This window comes from Lissotriton helveticus, chromosome 2_2 (genome assembly GCF_964261635.1).
Source record: "Lissotriton helveticus chromosome 2_2, aLisHel1.1, whole genome shotgun sequence".
Lineage (NCBI taxonomy): Eukaryota > Metazoa > Chordata > Amphibia > Caudata > Salamandridae > Lissotriton > Lissotriton helveticus.
In genome coordinates this window covers 337,087,888-337,103,996 of record NC_136060.1, presented here as the reverse complement: position 1 = coordinate 337,103,996, position 16,109 = coordinate 337,087,888, and positions in this window count along the sequence as shown.

Sequence of the window (16,109 nt, the reverse complement as noted above, 5' to 3'; positions counted from 1 at the left end):
AGAGTAGCTCTTTATCAGAGGTGTAATCCATTGTCAAGCAACCTGATGATGCTGGTGGTTGTTCTGGTACTAGTTTCATACCAGATGTTCCTAAAAATCCATGCTCTCAGGACTCCAGTTTTCCCGTGGTTTTTCCTCCACAGAGGATGAGCCATGATGTGGTTAGTCAGGAATTTATCTAGGAAGACCATGTTTCCAGTCGTGATGTCAACTCAGAAGAAATTTCCAATTCTGGTGCTAGAGTTCACAAACCCCCTTTGTATCTGCAAGACTATGTGACTGTATTATTTTGTTTTTTTGTTATTCTCATTCATAGCTTTTTTTTTTTTTTTTTTTTTTAAGGAGGAAGATGTGTTGTGATGTAACTTACCTTTTTCCACCGTGCATGTTTACCTTACCTTAGTGGAATGTTCTTATTTCCATGTTCTGTAAAATGTTAGGCTGACGGCATTCGACAATGTCAGTTGCTGCTGGATCATCGAGTTGCTTGGATGCCAGGTTGTGCTCCGGAATAAATCTTCTTTATCAACTCACCTGACTCTCCTGGATTTATTCTACTGTTCATCTCAACAGAGAACCTGGTCGGGACTTGTCTGGGCACCTGCTTTTAAGTAATGCTGGTGTTGATAACTGGCAGGACCCAGCCCACTTAAAGTCCTGACTAAAGGTGAGAACCCATCTCACATTCCAAGCATACTTGTGTAGAAAAACTGTGGTGTTCTTGTCATGTAGTTCCTAGGACCCCCCAGGACCTTTTTGGATGACCTAAGCTATGGGCTTGGTGTGCAGACAGACTCTAGATACCCCCACAGGATGAGTCAGCCGTTAGACCAGCTAGCTCTACCATGCCACTACCACCCCCTGTATTCTTACAGTGGTGTATGTAGTTTCTGGCAACCACTGAACATGACAACCCTGATTCCTCAGGTATTGTGGAAACAATACGGTATCTATCGCTCAGTCAATCGTACTTACTTTTCTCAGTCTACATAAAATGACAATTGGAACGGTTTCAATCATTATTTATTGGTCAAGCGTCAGTCTAGTATGAAACATGTTAGCTGTGACAATCACAAGACCGGAGCAGATGAATGTATTCGCTAGTATCAATATCGTAAAAAGTAGATACATTTCTACCATAGTGCTAATACGATTAATAAAAGCATATCACATAAAACAATAGCATTGGCGCACTCCTACGATGTGTAGCCAACCTAACTGTGCCTAACCTAGAGGTGTAGGCGAAGCATGTATGTGTAAGGGCTATGATATGTCCTAATGGAGCCAAGAATTCCCTGGGGAATTGCTAAAGCCTCACCTGATGGTTCTGAATGAAGGAACCCCGTCTCTGTGTTGAGGATGGCACCCCGCAAGGGATATCAGGTCTCTGACTGTTGAAGGATCAGCCTGCAGAGTCTCAGTCCAGCCTGGAAGGAATTCTCCTTTGCCTTCTAAGGGGGAGTGAGGGTCTTTTTTTGCTAAAGTGATCCGTCTCTTTTTTTAAAAAACATTTGCTAATCCCCTGCTAATCCTTTTCTAAACAAACATGATCATGCACAGCTGGCTGTTGGCCATGGATGAAAAAAGTATTGACCCTTGTACAGAAAAAATCTACCATGCCTGGGGACATGTTTATGTACGTCCGCTACAGGGCTTAAGATATGGCACCAACAGCCTGATGTTGGAGAGAAAAAAGTAAGCTACTACGTAAAAGTTCACCTCTGTAAGACCGTTATGTCGTTTGGATGGGATACAATGTATGTTACATAACGGGACTAACCTAAAGGACATGACACACACTACTCATCAATAGGTCAACAAAGTCAGCTAGGTAAATGCTAAAATAAATGCTATAACAAGGCATAGACATCATGTCTATTAAAACATACTAAAAGCACTTAAAAGGTCATAAAAATATTGTCTGTAAGAGCAGAATACAACTTTCCCTAAAAGCGTTCTAAAAAAAGGTCCTTTTTCTGTCCTTTATATATATATACGTATATATATATATATATATATATATATATATATTGCATAGTGTCTCTGAGCACCTTGAAAGTCACTACGCTCAGACAGAGAAAAAAAAAAGAATGATGGAAGACAAAGTCAGTTTGACCTTCAATTTGGTACATGTTTATAAAGTTGCCAAATGGTTACCAGCGCAGGAATGGCCATATTGTTTAAGAATCCTGCACTATAGACTCAACATCACTGTACATGGTATCCACAGGAGGCAGTCCCTCCAGTTCCTCTGGCATGCTATCAAGTGAGCAGAGGTGATCTTCGCTGTTTCCCATGGCAGCCATCAGGGAAGATGAAGATACCTGTGTGCCTGAGACTGATGCTTGCACATCTATTGCAGAGCCGTTCTCCGGTCCAACAGGTGCGGGAGCATCACATGGAGGCTCTATGAATGCCATCATCAACATGGGAATGCGCTTTGGACAGCCGTGCACATTGGCCTGTAAAGGCGCCAGGAGCATGTCTATGTCCGGTGGCGCAGCTGATGGAAGTGTCAGGCTAAACTTCAGAGAGCATGTGAAGCCAGCTGTTTTACCATTTATAATCCCTTGAATACCAAATGAAAGGACACCACACAAGGTATATATCAAATATATATGTATTTATTTCTAACACAACCCCTCTGCACTCTTTATGAGGTCAGAGTTAGAGATACATCACAAGTTACTCATTAAGCATACTATAAGTTACACAAATACAATTCTGCCCTATACTAAGTAAGTGGTAGAAGGACCACTTCAGGAATAATGAATAGGCCTGGAGCCTAGAGAATCGCTGGGGCTACACTGGACAACCAAAGGATTAGAAGTAGGAGACCCATAGGAGACGCGTGCAGTGTGGGAACACAGTCACGAGTTACCATAGAGTTATAACGGGAACATAGAAGTTACAAAGTAGTTGATTAAGGACACTTCCGGATGGACTACGGTAAAACCCTTTTAAACTAGGACACTTCGAGAGTCAACACCCACGGGAGAACTGGAGTACTCCAGTTACCTCACCCAGGGAAGCCGAGTGCATAGGTGTCTTTTCGTGTTGGGTTTCGTCGCTGTTTCCTATGGAGAGCTGCAAAGAAGTGCTGCAGGCGACCAGGAGAAAAGTGTCTTGGTGGATCCAAGGGTGGATCGAAGATGTGAAGAACCTGAAAGCAGAGGGGACAGAGTCTGGGTCACTAGCCTGTGACCTGGAAGGAACCAGGAAGGAACCAGGCGATGTCGAGTGTTTCAGGTGAAGAAGGTGAAGCTTGTCTCTGCAGCCATGAGGACCAGGAGGCATCGAATCGACGATGACCAGAAGCTGGAATTGAGCTGTCCCACAAATGATCTAGTTGTCTGGGGAGCTTCTCCTTTGCAGGGAAGCTGGGGCGAGCCTGGAGCAACCAGGCCAGCAGTGTCGATTCAAAGAAAAGTCTTTACGGGGCTAACTAGCCAACGGGCTCGCAACCGGGAAGACGCGTTGAGCTGAAATGCAAGTGCAGGCCCCACGCGGCACTCGTGGAGTGTGGAGGGCTGAGCCTCAGGGAAAATGGTACTCGGGTCTGGGGCTTCTGAAACCCCAATGCACAACTGCGAGGATGCCTCGGTAGTTGCACAGTTAGCAAAGTGCAGGTATTCCAGGGTGTCCGGTCCCACGTCTCTCGTGTCCGTCACGGGTCTCATCTTTGCTATGGATGTGGATCAGAGTTGGAGAAGTCTGGAAGTCCAGTTCCTGAGTCGCTGAGTCTTCTGGTTCCGGCAGGAGCGTCGACAAAGCAAACTGGCAAGTTGCTGGTGGGGCCTGTTTGCACAGGGTGGTCACTCCTTGACTACAAGGGAGATGTCTTCAGTCTTCTAGTCGGTATAGAACATCGAAGGTCCAAGAGTTTCATTTCAGAGTTTCAGTCCAGCATAATCTAATGTCTCTAGACACAGCTCCTATCTTTATACTGATTTTAGGGCCTGGATTACCTGCTAGGTCCCTCCTATGGGTGGACCATGAGAAGGGGGTGGTTACACCCCTTTCCCTTTGTCCAGTTTCACGCCAGAGCGGGGCTGGAGTGCCCCAGCAACTGGTCTGAACCGGGCTATGCATGGAGCCCCTTGTGTGCCCCAGGCAGTGTCTGGAAAAGCATCTTTTCATTCAACCCACCCTGCCCCAATACACTACAAGCTGTCTGGGAAGATGCTAGCACCTCCCTCGACAGGAAACCTATTGTTCAAGCCTCCCTAACTGGAGTTTATACATGTCTTCTCCCTCTAGAAGGGTAAAATGCTACCCCCGCTGCCAGAACTGGCGGGGGGTAGTATTCCAAAGTGTTTGACACCTTACACAACATGTTTTGATAAAGCCGAACCAAAGTTAGCATTACCCGCGAGGATTATAATGCACTTAAGAGTATATGGTATGGCTATATCATATATCATAGAACAGCTATAAGGACATGGTTCCGAAAGCTGCAGAGGGGCTCAGCTCATGCTAGGGCACCCTCTCACATAAAACCAAGCACTCTGCCTCCAGGATTGATAAGGCCTGCCATAGGAGTGACTTAGGGGTTACTATGGGCCAGATGTAGGAGCCCTAATACAGGTCAGAAACGGACGATTTCGTCCGTTTCCGACCGGTATTAGGGTTTTCAGATGTAGGGGGTATATTTACCGATTCGGTAAAATTACCGATTCGGTAAATTACCGAATCGGTAAATATACAGATTCTGTAATTACAAATGTAGGTGGCACACTTTACAGTGCCACAGGCCCTTAAGAGTCGGTATTTTACCACACATTCCTATTGTGTGGTAAAATACCGAATTCAGGTGTGCATGCACATCTGTGCATGCACACCTGTGCAATGTGACACACAGACATGCCCTTAGGGCATGTATGTGTGCCACATGTCACACAGGCCTGTACTTGGGGTTCTAGAGGGTGTCAAAGTGACACCCCCTGCACCCTTGCAGGATTCGGTATTTGCCGATTCTGTAAATACAGAATCGGTATTTCCCATTGATTCCTATGGGCTTCAAAGCCCATAGGAATCAATGGGAAATACCGATTCTGTATTTACAGAATCGGTAAATACCGAATTTTACAGATTCGGTAATTCAGATTTTAAAATTACCTAAATCTGCCCCCTTCCCATTTACAGACTTCTAAATACCGAATCGGTAAAATTCGGTATTTAAGAGTCTGTAAATGGGAATTACCTACATCTAGCCCTATGTGTCTATATATAATGTAGATATAGATATACTATATCTAATTAGGGGGTGATTACACCACCTTACCCAAGCTGAGTGATCTGCCTGTAGTGTCAGTTTGGATGGCCAGCCAGGGGTGGCATAATACATGCTGCATCCCCTGGTAGGCCTTGGATGCACCCATGCCCTGGGTACCTAGGGTACACTATACATGTGCTCACAGAGGTGACCCACTACCCAATCAGGTATGTACCTAAAGTACATGGTATCAATTTAGAGAGAGACCAGCTGGGCTGTGGGTCTGATTAGCAGGCCCACAGCCACACTAAAGTCGAAAAACCAGAGAATCACAGCAAAAAGTGGGGGTGAGCATAGGAAGCAGACCCTACTCTCCTACACTCGCTACTGAAAGTAGTACCAAAGGAAGCCCTCCAAAAATGCTTTAAAGGATGGAGTGTATGAATGATGGAATCACCCTGAAAATGGTTTGAAAGGTCGGTTAACAGGCCTGATCCAATGCTCTTAAATAAGTGCACGATACCACTCATATCAGACATGTTAAAGATGCGTTGGACCATTTTTCGAAAATGGAAAGGGAAGTTTATACCGACCAGCGCCTGTATCTCTTTGCCACTTGGAGATCAAAAGTCTCTTGGGCTGAAGTTAAGGCCACATTATGCTGAAATAGCATGGCTGTGAGTCTGCTCAGAGAATCAAACCCTATGTTGGATCCATCCACCGGCGGAATCCTGTTCAGCACGCAACATGTTTGATCAATGGGAGTCCATCCTTTTTTTTTATTATTATTTTCAAAACCTTTATTGGTACTTAAAGCAGTTACATTCGTGGGCCTACAACCCTCACGGCCGGCCATTATGTAAAAAAACGTAGAAAGCAATCAATCATGCCATAGGAACGCAACAATCTGCACCCCCAAAACGCCCCAATGCGGTATAGGACTTTGCGTGTAGCAGGATAATACCAGGATTAAAGAGGTTTCTTTTATAATTATAAAAAGAAAAGGATCTGGTGTCACACAATCGAGCAATATTAAGGCAGATGGTTAACATAAACAGGATATTTACAAGCAGGACAGCTGTAGGCAGGACGTGGGCGCTAACGCGCAGCAATCAGGATAAACGATAAGCAAACAATTCGCCCACCAACACAGTATGAGCCCGCCGTAGCATAAAGCTCCAGAAAGACATCTACCCTTGTAATTCGAGCCTAGAGAACATACATAGAGCAACCTATTACTCGATTCCCAGAAAAAGAAGAAGAAAATAAAGGAAAGCCGAGAAAGACAAAAGAAAAAAAGAGGCCCTAGAAACAGAAAAAGGTGAAAAACAAGAATACCCCTCCCCTATCCCCCCACCCCGCACCCCTGCCTACGGCTACGGCCTCCCCCTTAGCAGTGTGCCTGTCGCCCCGTGAAGAACCCGAAATATAGAAGAGAGAGAAGGCAGAAAGGAAAAGAATATAATGAGGTGTCTCCAGTCTAGGTCCCCCCCCCCAAGTGCTCAGCTTGCAATTATAGCGGCGCCGTTACAAAATTTCCAGGGCACCAACCGAGACAGGATAGCGATTACCACATCAGTTCACCCAGTCACCCACCCTCTATAAAGGCCCCCCCCGTCAGAAAGCAAAGAGAACGACCACCATTTTCAGGATCCAGACCCACCCAGCCGTAACCTGAGGCGCGGCACAGTCAGTACGAATGTAAAGTCAAACAATCAGAGTGTCAACAGTACAAAAGACAGGTTTGTCCGGGGGAAGGCAGTGATCAGCAGACCATACCAGGAACAACACACTCCAAAGCTATCCACAACCCACGACCATTCCCCGAGCAGCAAAATTAAGTCCAGTTCAGAAAGTGTCAGCAGGCCACTCGGCTAAGTTACATGACGACATCAGCCATCGGAAAAAGGGGGGGTGCAACAGTTGAGACGCCACAACATCACTCCCGACGGAGTCTCCGACCTCCCCTCGAATCCCTGGGCCAGGCACCATGGCGACGAGTCACTTCGAAACGACCAAAGAATCCCACGTACATTTTCCACTTGGGGAGTCCATCCTTGACAAATGTTTAACTACAGGTGGCTCCCCCTGGCAGGATCCATCTGATCTTTTTAATCTTGGTTGAAATTTCAACCAACAAGTGGGTCAAGAAGTACGGTGTGCCCACTACACGCACAGCACACCTTAGCGTGTGTGCTGATATTACACTCACGTGGCTGCTTCCACTTTTCACAGCCACCTCACTGTTTTTTCACACTATGGTCCTGATGAAAGCTTTACGATTAGTGTAAGAGGCTGAAACATGTTGACCTTTACCTAAGGGATATTGAAGTACAACTTTATCTTCACTTTATCCAGTCTTTATTTTTAACCATGTCTCAAGACCGTTTTAATAAGTTTTTCACTTGGGCACTTCTTATAGACATTTTTAATCTCACCTCTCTCTGAGTACCCAACTCACAGAGCACTCACCGCACTGAAAACAAATGCTCCAGTGTAATCAGGCATTGTAGCACAGCTGGGTTGCATCCAGCAGCCCAGCTGCAATCCCACTGATGAAGCATGCCACCAACAAGGTTGGTGGGTGAGGGGGTCTTCTTACCAATTTACTGGATGTCTGTACTCTGTGACTGGATATTGAGTCACCTGAAGTGGTAAAGCTTTTTGTGGGTTTGTCCATGTTGTTTCTACTACATTCAGCTAAGGCCACAGTGGTGCCTCCCTAACTGTGCAAGCTGGGGGAAACAATACTTTCCTACAACAAATAACCCTGTCGTTGAGGGTTACTAGATAAGCCAAGCCGGGCATCATACCACAGCATCCTTGGTCATTCAGCATCAAGTAACTCCCATTTGAAAGGAACTCGAAAGCTAAATGAAATGTGGCAACTGGAGAACCCTTCAGGCAGCAGGACAAGTTTGCTGTTGACGCATTACATGCCCTATGCAGCGATATTTCTTTACACACTAAAGACCCACTTGAGGCCTTTTGGCTGTTTAAACCACTCAAGAAAACTTATTTCTCCTTGTTCCTGCACCTATATGTGTATGGTAACTCCCAGGTTTCTCGTATGTACCCTTCGCCCAACACTTCATAACTGCCTACTGGGTAATATTTCAGGCAGTGCTGGAATTGGAATGTTGTGATTGGCAGTGTGATATAACCATGGATTAACCATTCCGTAGATGGTGATTCTGCTACAGTAAAAGGTAACTTCTAGTTTTTCAGTGAGCTGCACGGTGTACTTCGCATCTTTGCGTGCCATGGTCAATTGTCTGTCGGTCAGATTGTAAGCCGAAAACAGATTTGTGTCTTTATTGTATCTCCATGGAACGTGGCCAGAATGTAATGATTGAAGCGTCCAGCTTAGAAGCATAATCGCGTGTAGCTGAGTTTGCCCATGTTGTAGAATAGACAGATCTTGTTCCATTATGTTGATAGCTGAGGACATAATGCTGCCCAATGAATAAATGCGAGACGGGAGTGTGGTCATGCCATTGTCTACTACAGCTAAGGCCTTTTCTAGGTTAATTCTATCTATCTCACGTAGTCTTTCTGCAGCTTCCTGTTGGGAGACTTTCCAAACCTCATTATAGATGGTGTATAAGAAGCGTTTCCTACGTGGTTTCTTGGGACCTAACAAGAAATCCCTAAGATCCATGTTGTCTGACAAAAGAGACAAGTGTTGTTTCACCTGTGATAGTGTCAAGGTTTTTAGTCAATCTAGGCACAACTTCCCAACACTATAGGAAGTCACTACCCCTGGGTCATCTATGTGTACATAGCGTTGGTCTGGCCTATGGATACCAAACCCTTCGGTGGTACCCTTAAATCCTGAGTTACACATGTTTGTGTCTATGGGTCAACCCTTCCAATAGCGGAGATGATGAATTGTATGTTTTTGTACCATTTGTCCCTTCACTTGTTAATGTGTTATTTGAAATGCCCCTACTGGGTGTGCGTGAAGGGCTGCTCAGTGCTTTCAGGTCTTTGATCTTTGCAAACCCATACCAGGTAGTCTGTTACACTGTTCTGTTCAGGAAAATCATCTGTAATGGTATGAGGCAAGCTCTAAATAAAGCCACAGTTCCCTGAACCTGTCACTCAATTTTGTGTCTATGGTATCTTTCCAGTAGTCGAAACCCTGTATAGAAAGTTATGAGATAAAAGGTGCTGAATACATATCAGCTTTGTGTTTGACAGCATCATTTTCTTTGCAGTTGCATTAGCCTGTGCAAGTTTATAGTATAAATGATTCTAGGTCAGATGTATTGAACTCTGAAAAGTATGCAAACTTGTATGTGAATGTAGCAGTACTACCTTTTGGTGGTGTTGGGCAAAGTTCCCTTTGATGGGACACATTAGCAGTGCGTGATACACTTGCTCTATGCAAAAAATGATGATCATAATGCTGGTAACAAAACATGGTATTGTAGTCAGTTGAATCCTCATACAATTCCCTGTAAGAAAATGCAGCAGATTGTTCTAAATCTGTGAGCATAGTCTTTACAGTCTCAACGTCCCAATCATCAGGTAGTGTACTGGGGGTAATGAAATCATTTAAAGAAATCTTAAACAAAGGTGGAATTGTCAGATGTTCACTAGGGCCATATACATCTTATCAAATTTTACCCCAAACTATACCATCAGGTATTGTAATTGCTGTAATGTTCACCAGGGACAAGTCTCTTTGTTCATGGTGTGATGACATATGTGGTTTCAGGACCAAGTTCACGAATTTTACTGCAGAGCGTTCTGGGAGATAATGTCCGTTCAAAAGCAGAAAAAAGACAGTCACTGTGCCAATCTAAATTAACAGGTATACTACCCCTATTGCGAACACAATATGCAACCAAGATGGCACTAAGTAAGTCTTTTTGAGCAAAAGATAGAATTGGCAAAAATGTTCTTCCTATGAAGTGGGTGGTGTTGATCAGGTTCACTTGGATCTGAAGAGAAATCATTGAAGCTGATGAAGTAGCCAGACGCAGTAAGATCTATCTTCGGTAGCTCCGCAGGTTTTGTAGAACTGACAGATTTGTCGTTTCAAGGCACATTAATGTAGACCTCATTGTGGGACCGAATTGCAACTTGCATTGTTATTTCTTCTTGATTTTTTTTAGTTTCAACTGGAATGATTTGTGCTCCATTATTCGTTACTCCTTCACCCTGTGTAGTGGAGTCTTGAAAGGTTATTAGTATTTCCATCTGAACTTCCTGTATAGTAGCAAGAGGAGGTATCTGGCTACTCAGGACCTCACACAGCCTACTGTTTAGGATCAGCCACATGATGCGGTTTGATCAGATGAATGGAGACAAATCTTTTTTCTTTTTTTGCCGGTGAGAGGCAAAAGAAGTACTGTTCTTGTTCCCACTATCGCTAGGACAGGTACAGCTGTTCTGTAAGATGGCCCAAACTCTCTTTTGTCCACAATCTTTTCCCTGACCATATCCCCAATCTGCAGGCAGGTCTTGCGGAACTGGTTTCACTTTCCCAGTGGTGGTGCGTTTGACTTGCACATTGCTTTGTAGTGCTCGGAATTCATTGAGTTCCTGTAAAACAGCCAAACGGTCATTCAGTTCAAATGGTTTTCCATACGCCCTGTGCTGTCACAATCAAGATCAGGTACCCACATTCTTGTCCCAAAGAGGATTTCATAAGGGGTACAGCCTCCCAAGGACTTTCTTGGCATGTTGTTGAGTGTCCTCTGGACCCATATAGGTGATTGACCCATGTACCACCCACGCCTAATGACCATACTGTTAGGGATTGCCTTACGTCCCGATTTTTCCTCTCCACCACAGAATTTCCCTCGGGATGGTAGAGGGAGGAGTACCACAAGGCCACGCCCATACTTTCCATGGCTTCCTTGTAAGCCCTGGAGCTAAACGCAGGACCACGGTCAGAATGTAACATGCCAATTGCGTATGATCCCATGAAGACTTACAAATCCTTTATAACAGTTCAGGTGTCATCAGAGGGTTGGGGCCCAGTAGTTCCATATGCAGGCAGTCTCATAATAGCAGTCTGTTGATATTCCAATGATCGAAACTAAATCAGTTATTCCAATCTTCCATATCGGAACCCTACCCCACCCCACACCACCCCTTGCTTTAGGAACTACTGCGAGGGTGGAGTTTTTGATGGGCCTCTACAGACAAAGGCTCAGCTCATAATTAATGAGACAGGTGGGGTGAGTGAGTAAGTGAAGGGATGGGTGTAATTGCTTGATTGATTAGTGAAAGAGTGAATGGATGAGTGAAAGGATGAATGGATGAATAATGAGGGAAAGGATGGACGAGTGAGTGATAGAATGGATACGCGAAAAGGTAAATAGATGGACGTATGGGTGGAAGGGTAGATGGATGGGTAAAAGGGGAGATGAATGAGTGAAAGGAGGGATGGATGAGTGAAAGGGTGGATGATTGGTGAGTAAATTGGTGGATGGATGAGTGAAATGATGGCTGGATTGATGAATTGATAAGTGAAAAGATCAATAGATGTATGAGTGAAAGGGCAGATGTAAGGATGGATGAGCGAGTGAAAGGGAGGTTAGATGGACAAAAGGATAGATAGATGAGTGAAAGCATGGATGATGATTGAAAGGATGGATAGATGAGTGCAAGCTCGGTTGAATGATAGGGTCAATGGATGGATTCATGAGTAGATGGATGGGTGGGTGGATGGGTGAAGGATGGATGGAAGGATATATGGCTAAGTGAAAGGGGGATAAAGAGAGAAAGGGAGTATGGATGAGTGAAAGTATGGATGGATCAGGACCATGAAATTTAAACAAAATATCAGACTGGACAACCCAGTGCAGTAACCATATAAATAGATTATTATCATACGAAATACCATAAAAAGACCTGCACAGTTGTTCAAAGCTGCAAAAACACCAAATCTGTGAGGTGCACGTATTGCCTCAACCTAATATACACTTATTTTTACCTGTGCTTAAGTGGTTGTCTATTTACTTACTTCTATACTATAACGTGACCTCCTCTGATATTTCTGTAAAACTTACCTTTTGTCCCAAAGTTTTGTCCTGAATTCTGACCTTCTGTCCAGAATTTTCCTCCTCAATTTTGGCCCTGTGTTCTGAATGTTTACACTCACCGACGTGAATTTGTACCCATTCCAGTTGGTCACCCTATCAATAATGTATAGGATAGGATTAAACAAATGCTAATGGGTTACTAAGGCTTGTGAGCATATTTTATATGTGCAGTATGAACTGCACAGTAAGATGTAACTAGTGCTTCAGCAAACTGCAGTTCCAGCACAAATAGTTTCTTCAAAAAAACAAAAGTTAAAGATGAGAATAACTTACTAGATGAACCACGCTCGATTACAGCATAAGTTTCCACAGCTCGGGCACAGGATAAAGAGAAAAATTCAATCACACTCCATGCCAAAACAGAGTAGAGGGGATTTGTTTTACTTTCAGTGCTCCAGTTAATCTAAACACTGCAGCGATTCAAATGTTATGACACAGTGGGGCATGTTTGCAGACTTTACAGGAATTCCCTTTGGACGAGGACAGACTGAGTTAAGGGAGAACTGTAGTGAGAGCACATAATGGATTCTCATTCAGGAGACGGAGAGCGGGGTGAAAGCCACTCATCAAGTTTACCTACATGTGTAGATCTGAACCGTATTTGTGCAGTTCCTAAATTTCCAAAACAAAAACCCTGTTTCCCGAACCTCACACTTCTTCAAATTCAGCCGCAGTGCTTCGCGCAATATTTACACTCCAAGCTGTTCTTGAGGGTAAAAGCCTATTTATTAGGATAGGGTGTCAACACAATACTTCAACCAAAACATCACCTTAAACTGTAAACAATCCCCGCAAACATTTCATGCTTCATCAATTCCTCTCACTTTTTCTGCACACTTCCTGTTCTTTTCTGTGACCTCTTCCGACTCTCCATTCACTTCCTCGCTTATCTTTCAACAACCTCTCCTGTATCTCCCACCAACGCACTCTTGCATCCCGCCCCCCATCATTCACCTGTTCCCCTCCAGAGGGGTGCGTGTGCCCGTCAAGTCTCCCCACCCCTCCAAAATACTGCCAACCAGGTAACCCCATAGAGTGGTAACCTGCCCATACTCTCTCTGTCGTGCACCTTTCGCCATCACTTGCCACCGTCCCTCTGACACCAGATGAATTTGTTCCACAACTTGCTTATCACATCCCACATCTCCATCATCTAATATGCATTCCCTAATTGCGAAAGGTGCACGCCATCGTCCCTGAAAAGCAAACGCCCCTTATAGCATAGCCAAACGTGCCCACTTACTTTGATGTCCTTAGAGGTACAAGCTGAGTTGAGCTTCCTGCGTGCTTTCTCAACAGCCGCCGGCTTCGCTGCCCCTTTGCACACTTTTTGTGGTATGAACTCAGTCCACACAATACATGTGCCTGCCATATTTCTTTTTAAAACCTCCAGATCCCTCTGCATCTGCTGTAGTATCTCCATTCCAGACAGCCGTATCAAGTCATTTTCCCCAAGGTGCAAAACCAACATATCCGGGCAGCCTCATTGCAAGATCATTTTTGTCAGCCAGGGCAGCAATGCCCCCCAATGCATCCCTCCTTTTCCCCACAATGCACCTCCTCACGGTGGCTACTCTTGAAACCCAGGTTATGGCCGTAGACCTGTCGATCTGTGTTCCTGGCTGCCCAATGTACGAACCAGTGTCCAACAATCCAAGTGACCGTCTTGGTCCCTGGACCCCCTCTACAGAACTCATGACAAGAAAAATATGTTAGACCACACATTGCAGCTGTTGTCTTTAGATGTCGCACCGAGCGCCCCCCTGCCCGAACAACCTCCCCTGTTTGTGTACATATTTCTCGCAGCACCTGAACCGTCACCTTCCAATCTGAAGTATCCTGTCCCACGACCAGCCCAGCTGAGCTGTTGCTGCACCAATGCGAAAGGAGTGTGTGCCATACCCAGCAGGATCCTTACCCACTCGCCGTAAAGCCATGCGCAGTATCGCCAACAGCTGTCACCTTCACCCCAGACGCATGAGAAAACATTTCACCCGACGTCGCCCTTGATCCCGGTAAGAAATTACGCCATCCCTGCACTGGGCACGCACCCACACAACCAGTCTCATTCAACCACACCCATTTTCCCCTTCCTGCCTGGTCCGCCTTCGACTGCCCCAACCGAATCCCCAGTCGTCCCACATCCAGACGTATCTCTGCGTATGTTCTGCCCATCTGACCTCTGGTACCTAACAGCTCTGTAACCCAGAAACGCCCACCAAAACATCTACAGCATGCATAGCCGGAAAACTGAAACCTCATATTCAACATAACACAACACAACAAATAGGCAAAACTCCACACAACTTCTGTAACAGTGCAAACGTAAGGGCCTCACTGGCGGCCCAACCCCATCGCCTCCGCCCCACTCCAGACCCCTACCTTTTAGCATCCTGCTCAGTGCAAGCTCGGTTGAATGATAGGGTCAATGGATGGATTCATGAGTAGATGGATGGGTGGGTGGATGGGTGAAGGATGGATGGAAGGATATATGGCTAAGTGAAAGGGGGATAAAGAGAGAAAGGGAGTATGGATGAGTGAAAGTATGGATGGATCAGGACCATGAAATTTAAACAAAATATCAGACTGGACAACCCAGTGCAGTAACCATATAAATAGATTATTATCATACGAAATACCATAAAAAGACCTGCACAGTTGTTCAAAGCTGCAAAAACACCAAATCTGTGAGGTGCACGTATTGCCTCAACCTAATATACACTTATTTTTACCTGTGCTTAAGTGGTTGTCTATTTACTTACTTCTATACTATAACGTGACCTCCTCTGATATTTCTGTAAAACTTACCTTTTGTCCCAAAGTTTTGTCCTGAATTCTGACCTTCTGTCCAGAATTTTCCTCCTCAATTTTGGCCCTGTGTTCTGAATGTTTACACTCACCGACGTGAATTTGTACCCATTCCAGTTGGTCACCCTATCAATAATGTATAGGATAGGATTAAACAAATGCTAATGGGTTACTAAGGCTTGTGAGCATATTTTATATGTGCAGTATGAACTGCACAGTAAGATGTAACTAGTGCTTCAGCAAACTGCAGTTCCAGCACAAATAGTTTCTTCAAAAAAACAAAAGTTAAAGATGAGAATAACTTACTAGATGAACCACGCTCGATTACAGCATAAGTTTCCACAGCTCGGGCACAGGATAAAGAGAAAAATTCAATCACACTCCATGCCAAAACAGAGTAGAGGGGATTTGTTTTACTTTCAGTGCTCCAGTTAATCTAAACACTGCAGCGATTCAAATGTTATGACACAGTGGGGCATGTTTGCAGACTTTACAGGAATTCCCTTTGGACGAGGACAGACTGAGTTAAGGGAGAACTGTAGTGAGAGCACATAATGGATTCTCATTCAGGAGACGGAGAGCGGGGTGAAAGCCACTCATCAAGTTTACCTACATGTGTAGATCTGAACCGTATTTGTGCAGTTCCTAAATTTCCAAAACAAAAACCCTGTTTCCCGAACCTCACACTTCTTCAAATTCAGCCGCAGTGCTTCGCGCAATATTTACACTCCAAGCTGTTCTTGAGGGTAAAAGCCTATTTATTAGGATAGGGTGTCAACACAATACTTCAACCAAAACATCACCTTAAACTGTAAACAATCCCCGCAAACATTTCATGCTTCATCAATTCCTCTCACTTTTTCTGCACACTTCCTGTTCTTTTCTGTGACCTCTTCCGACTCTCCATTCACTTCCTCGCTTATCTTTCAACAACCTCTCCTGTATCTCCCACCAACGCACTCTTGCATCCCGCCCCCCATCATTCACCTGTTCCCCTCCAGAGGGGTGCGTGTGCCCGTCAAGTC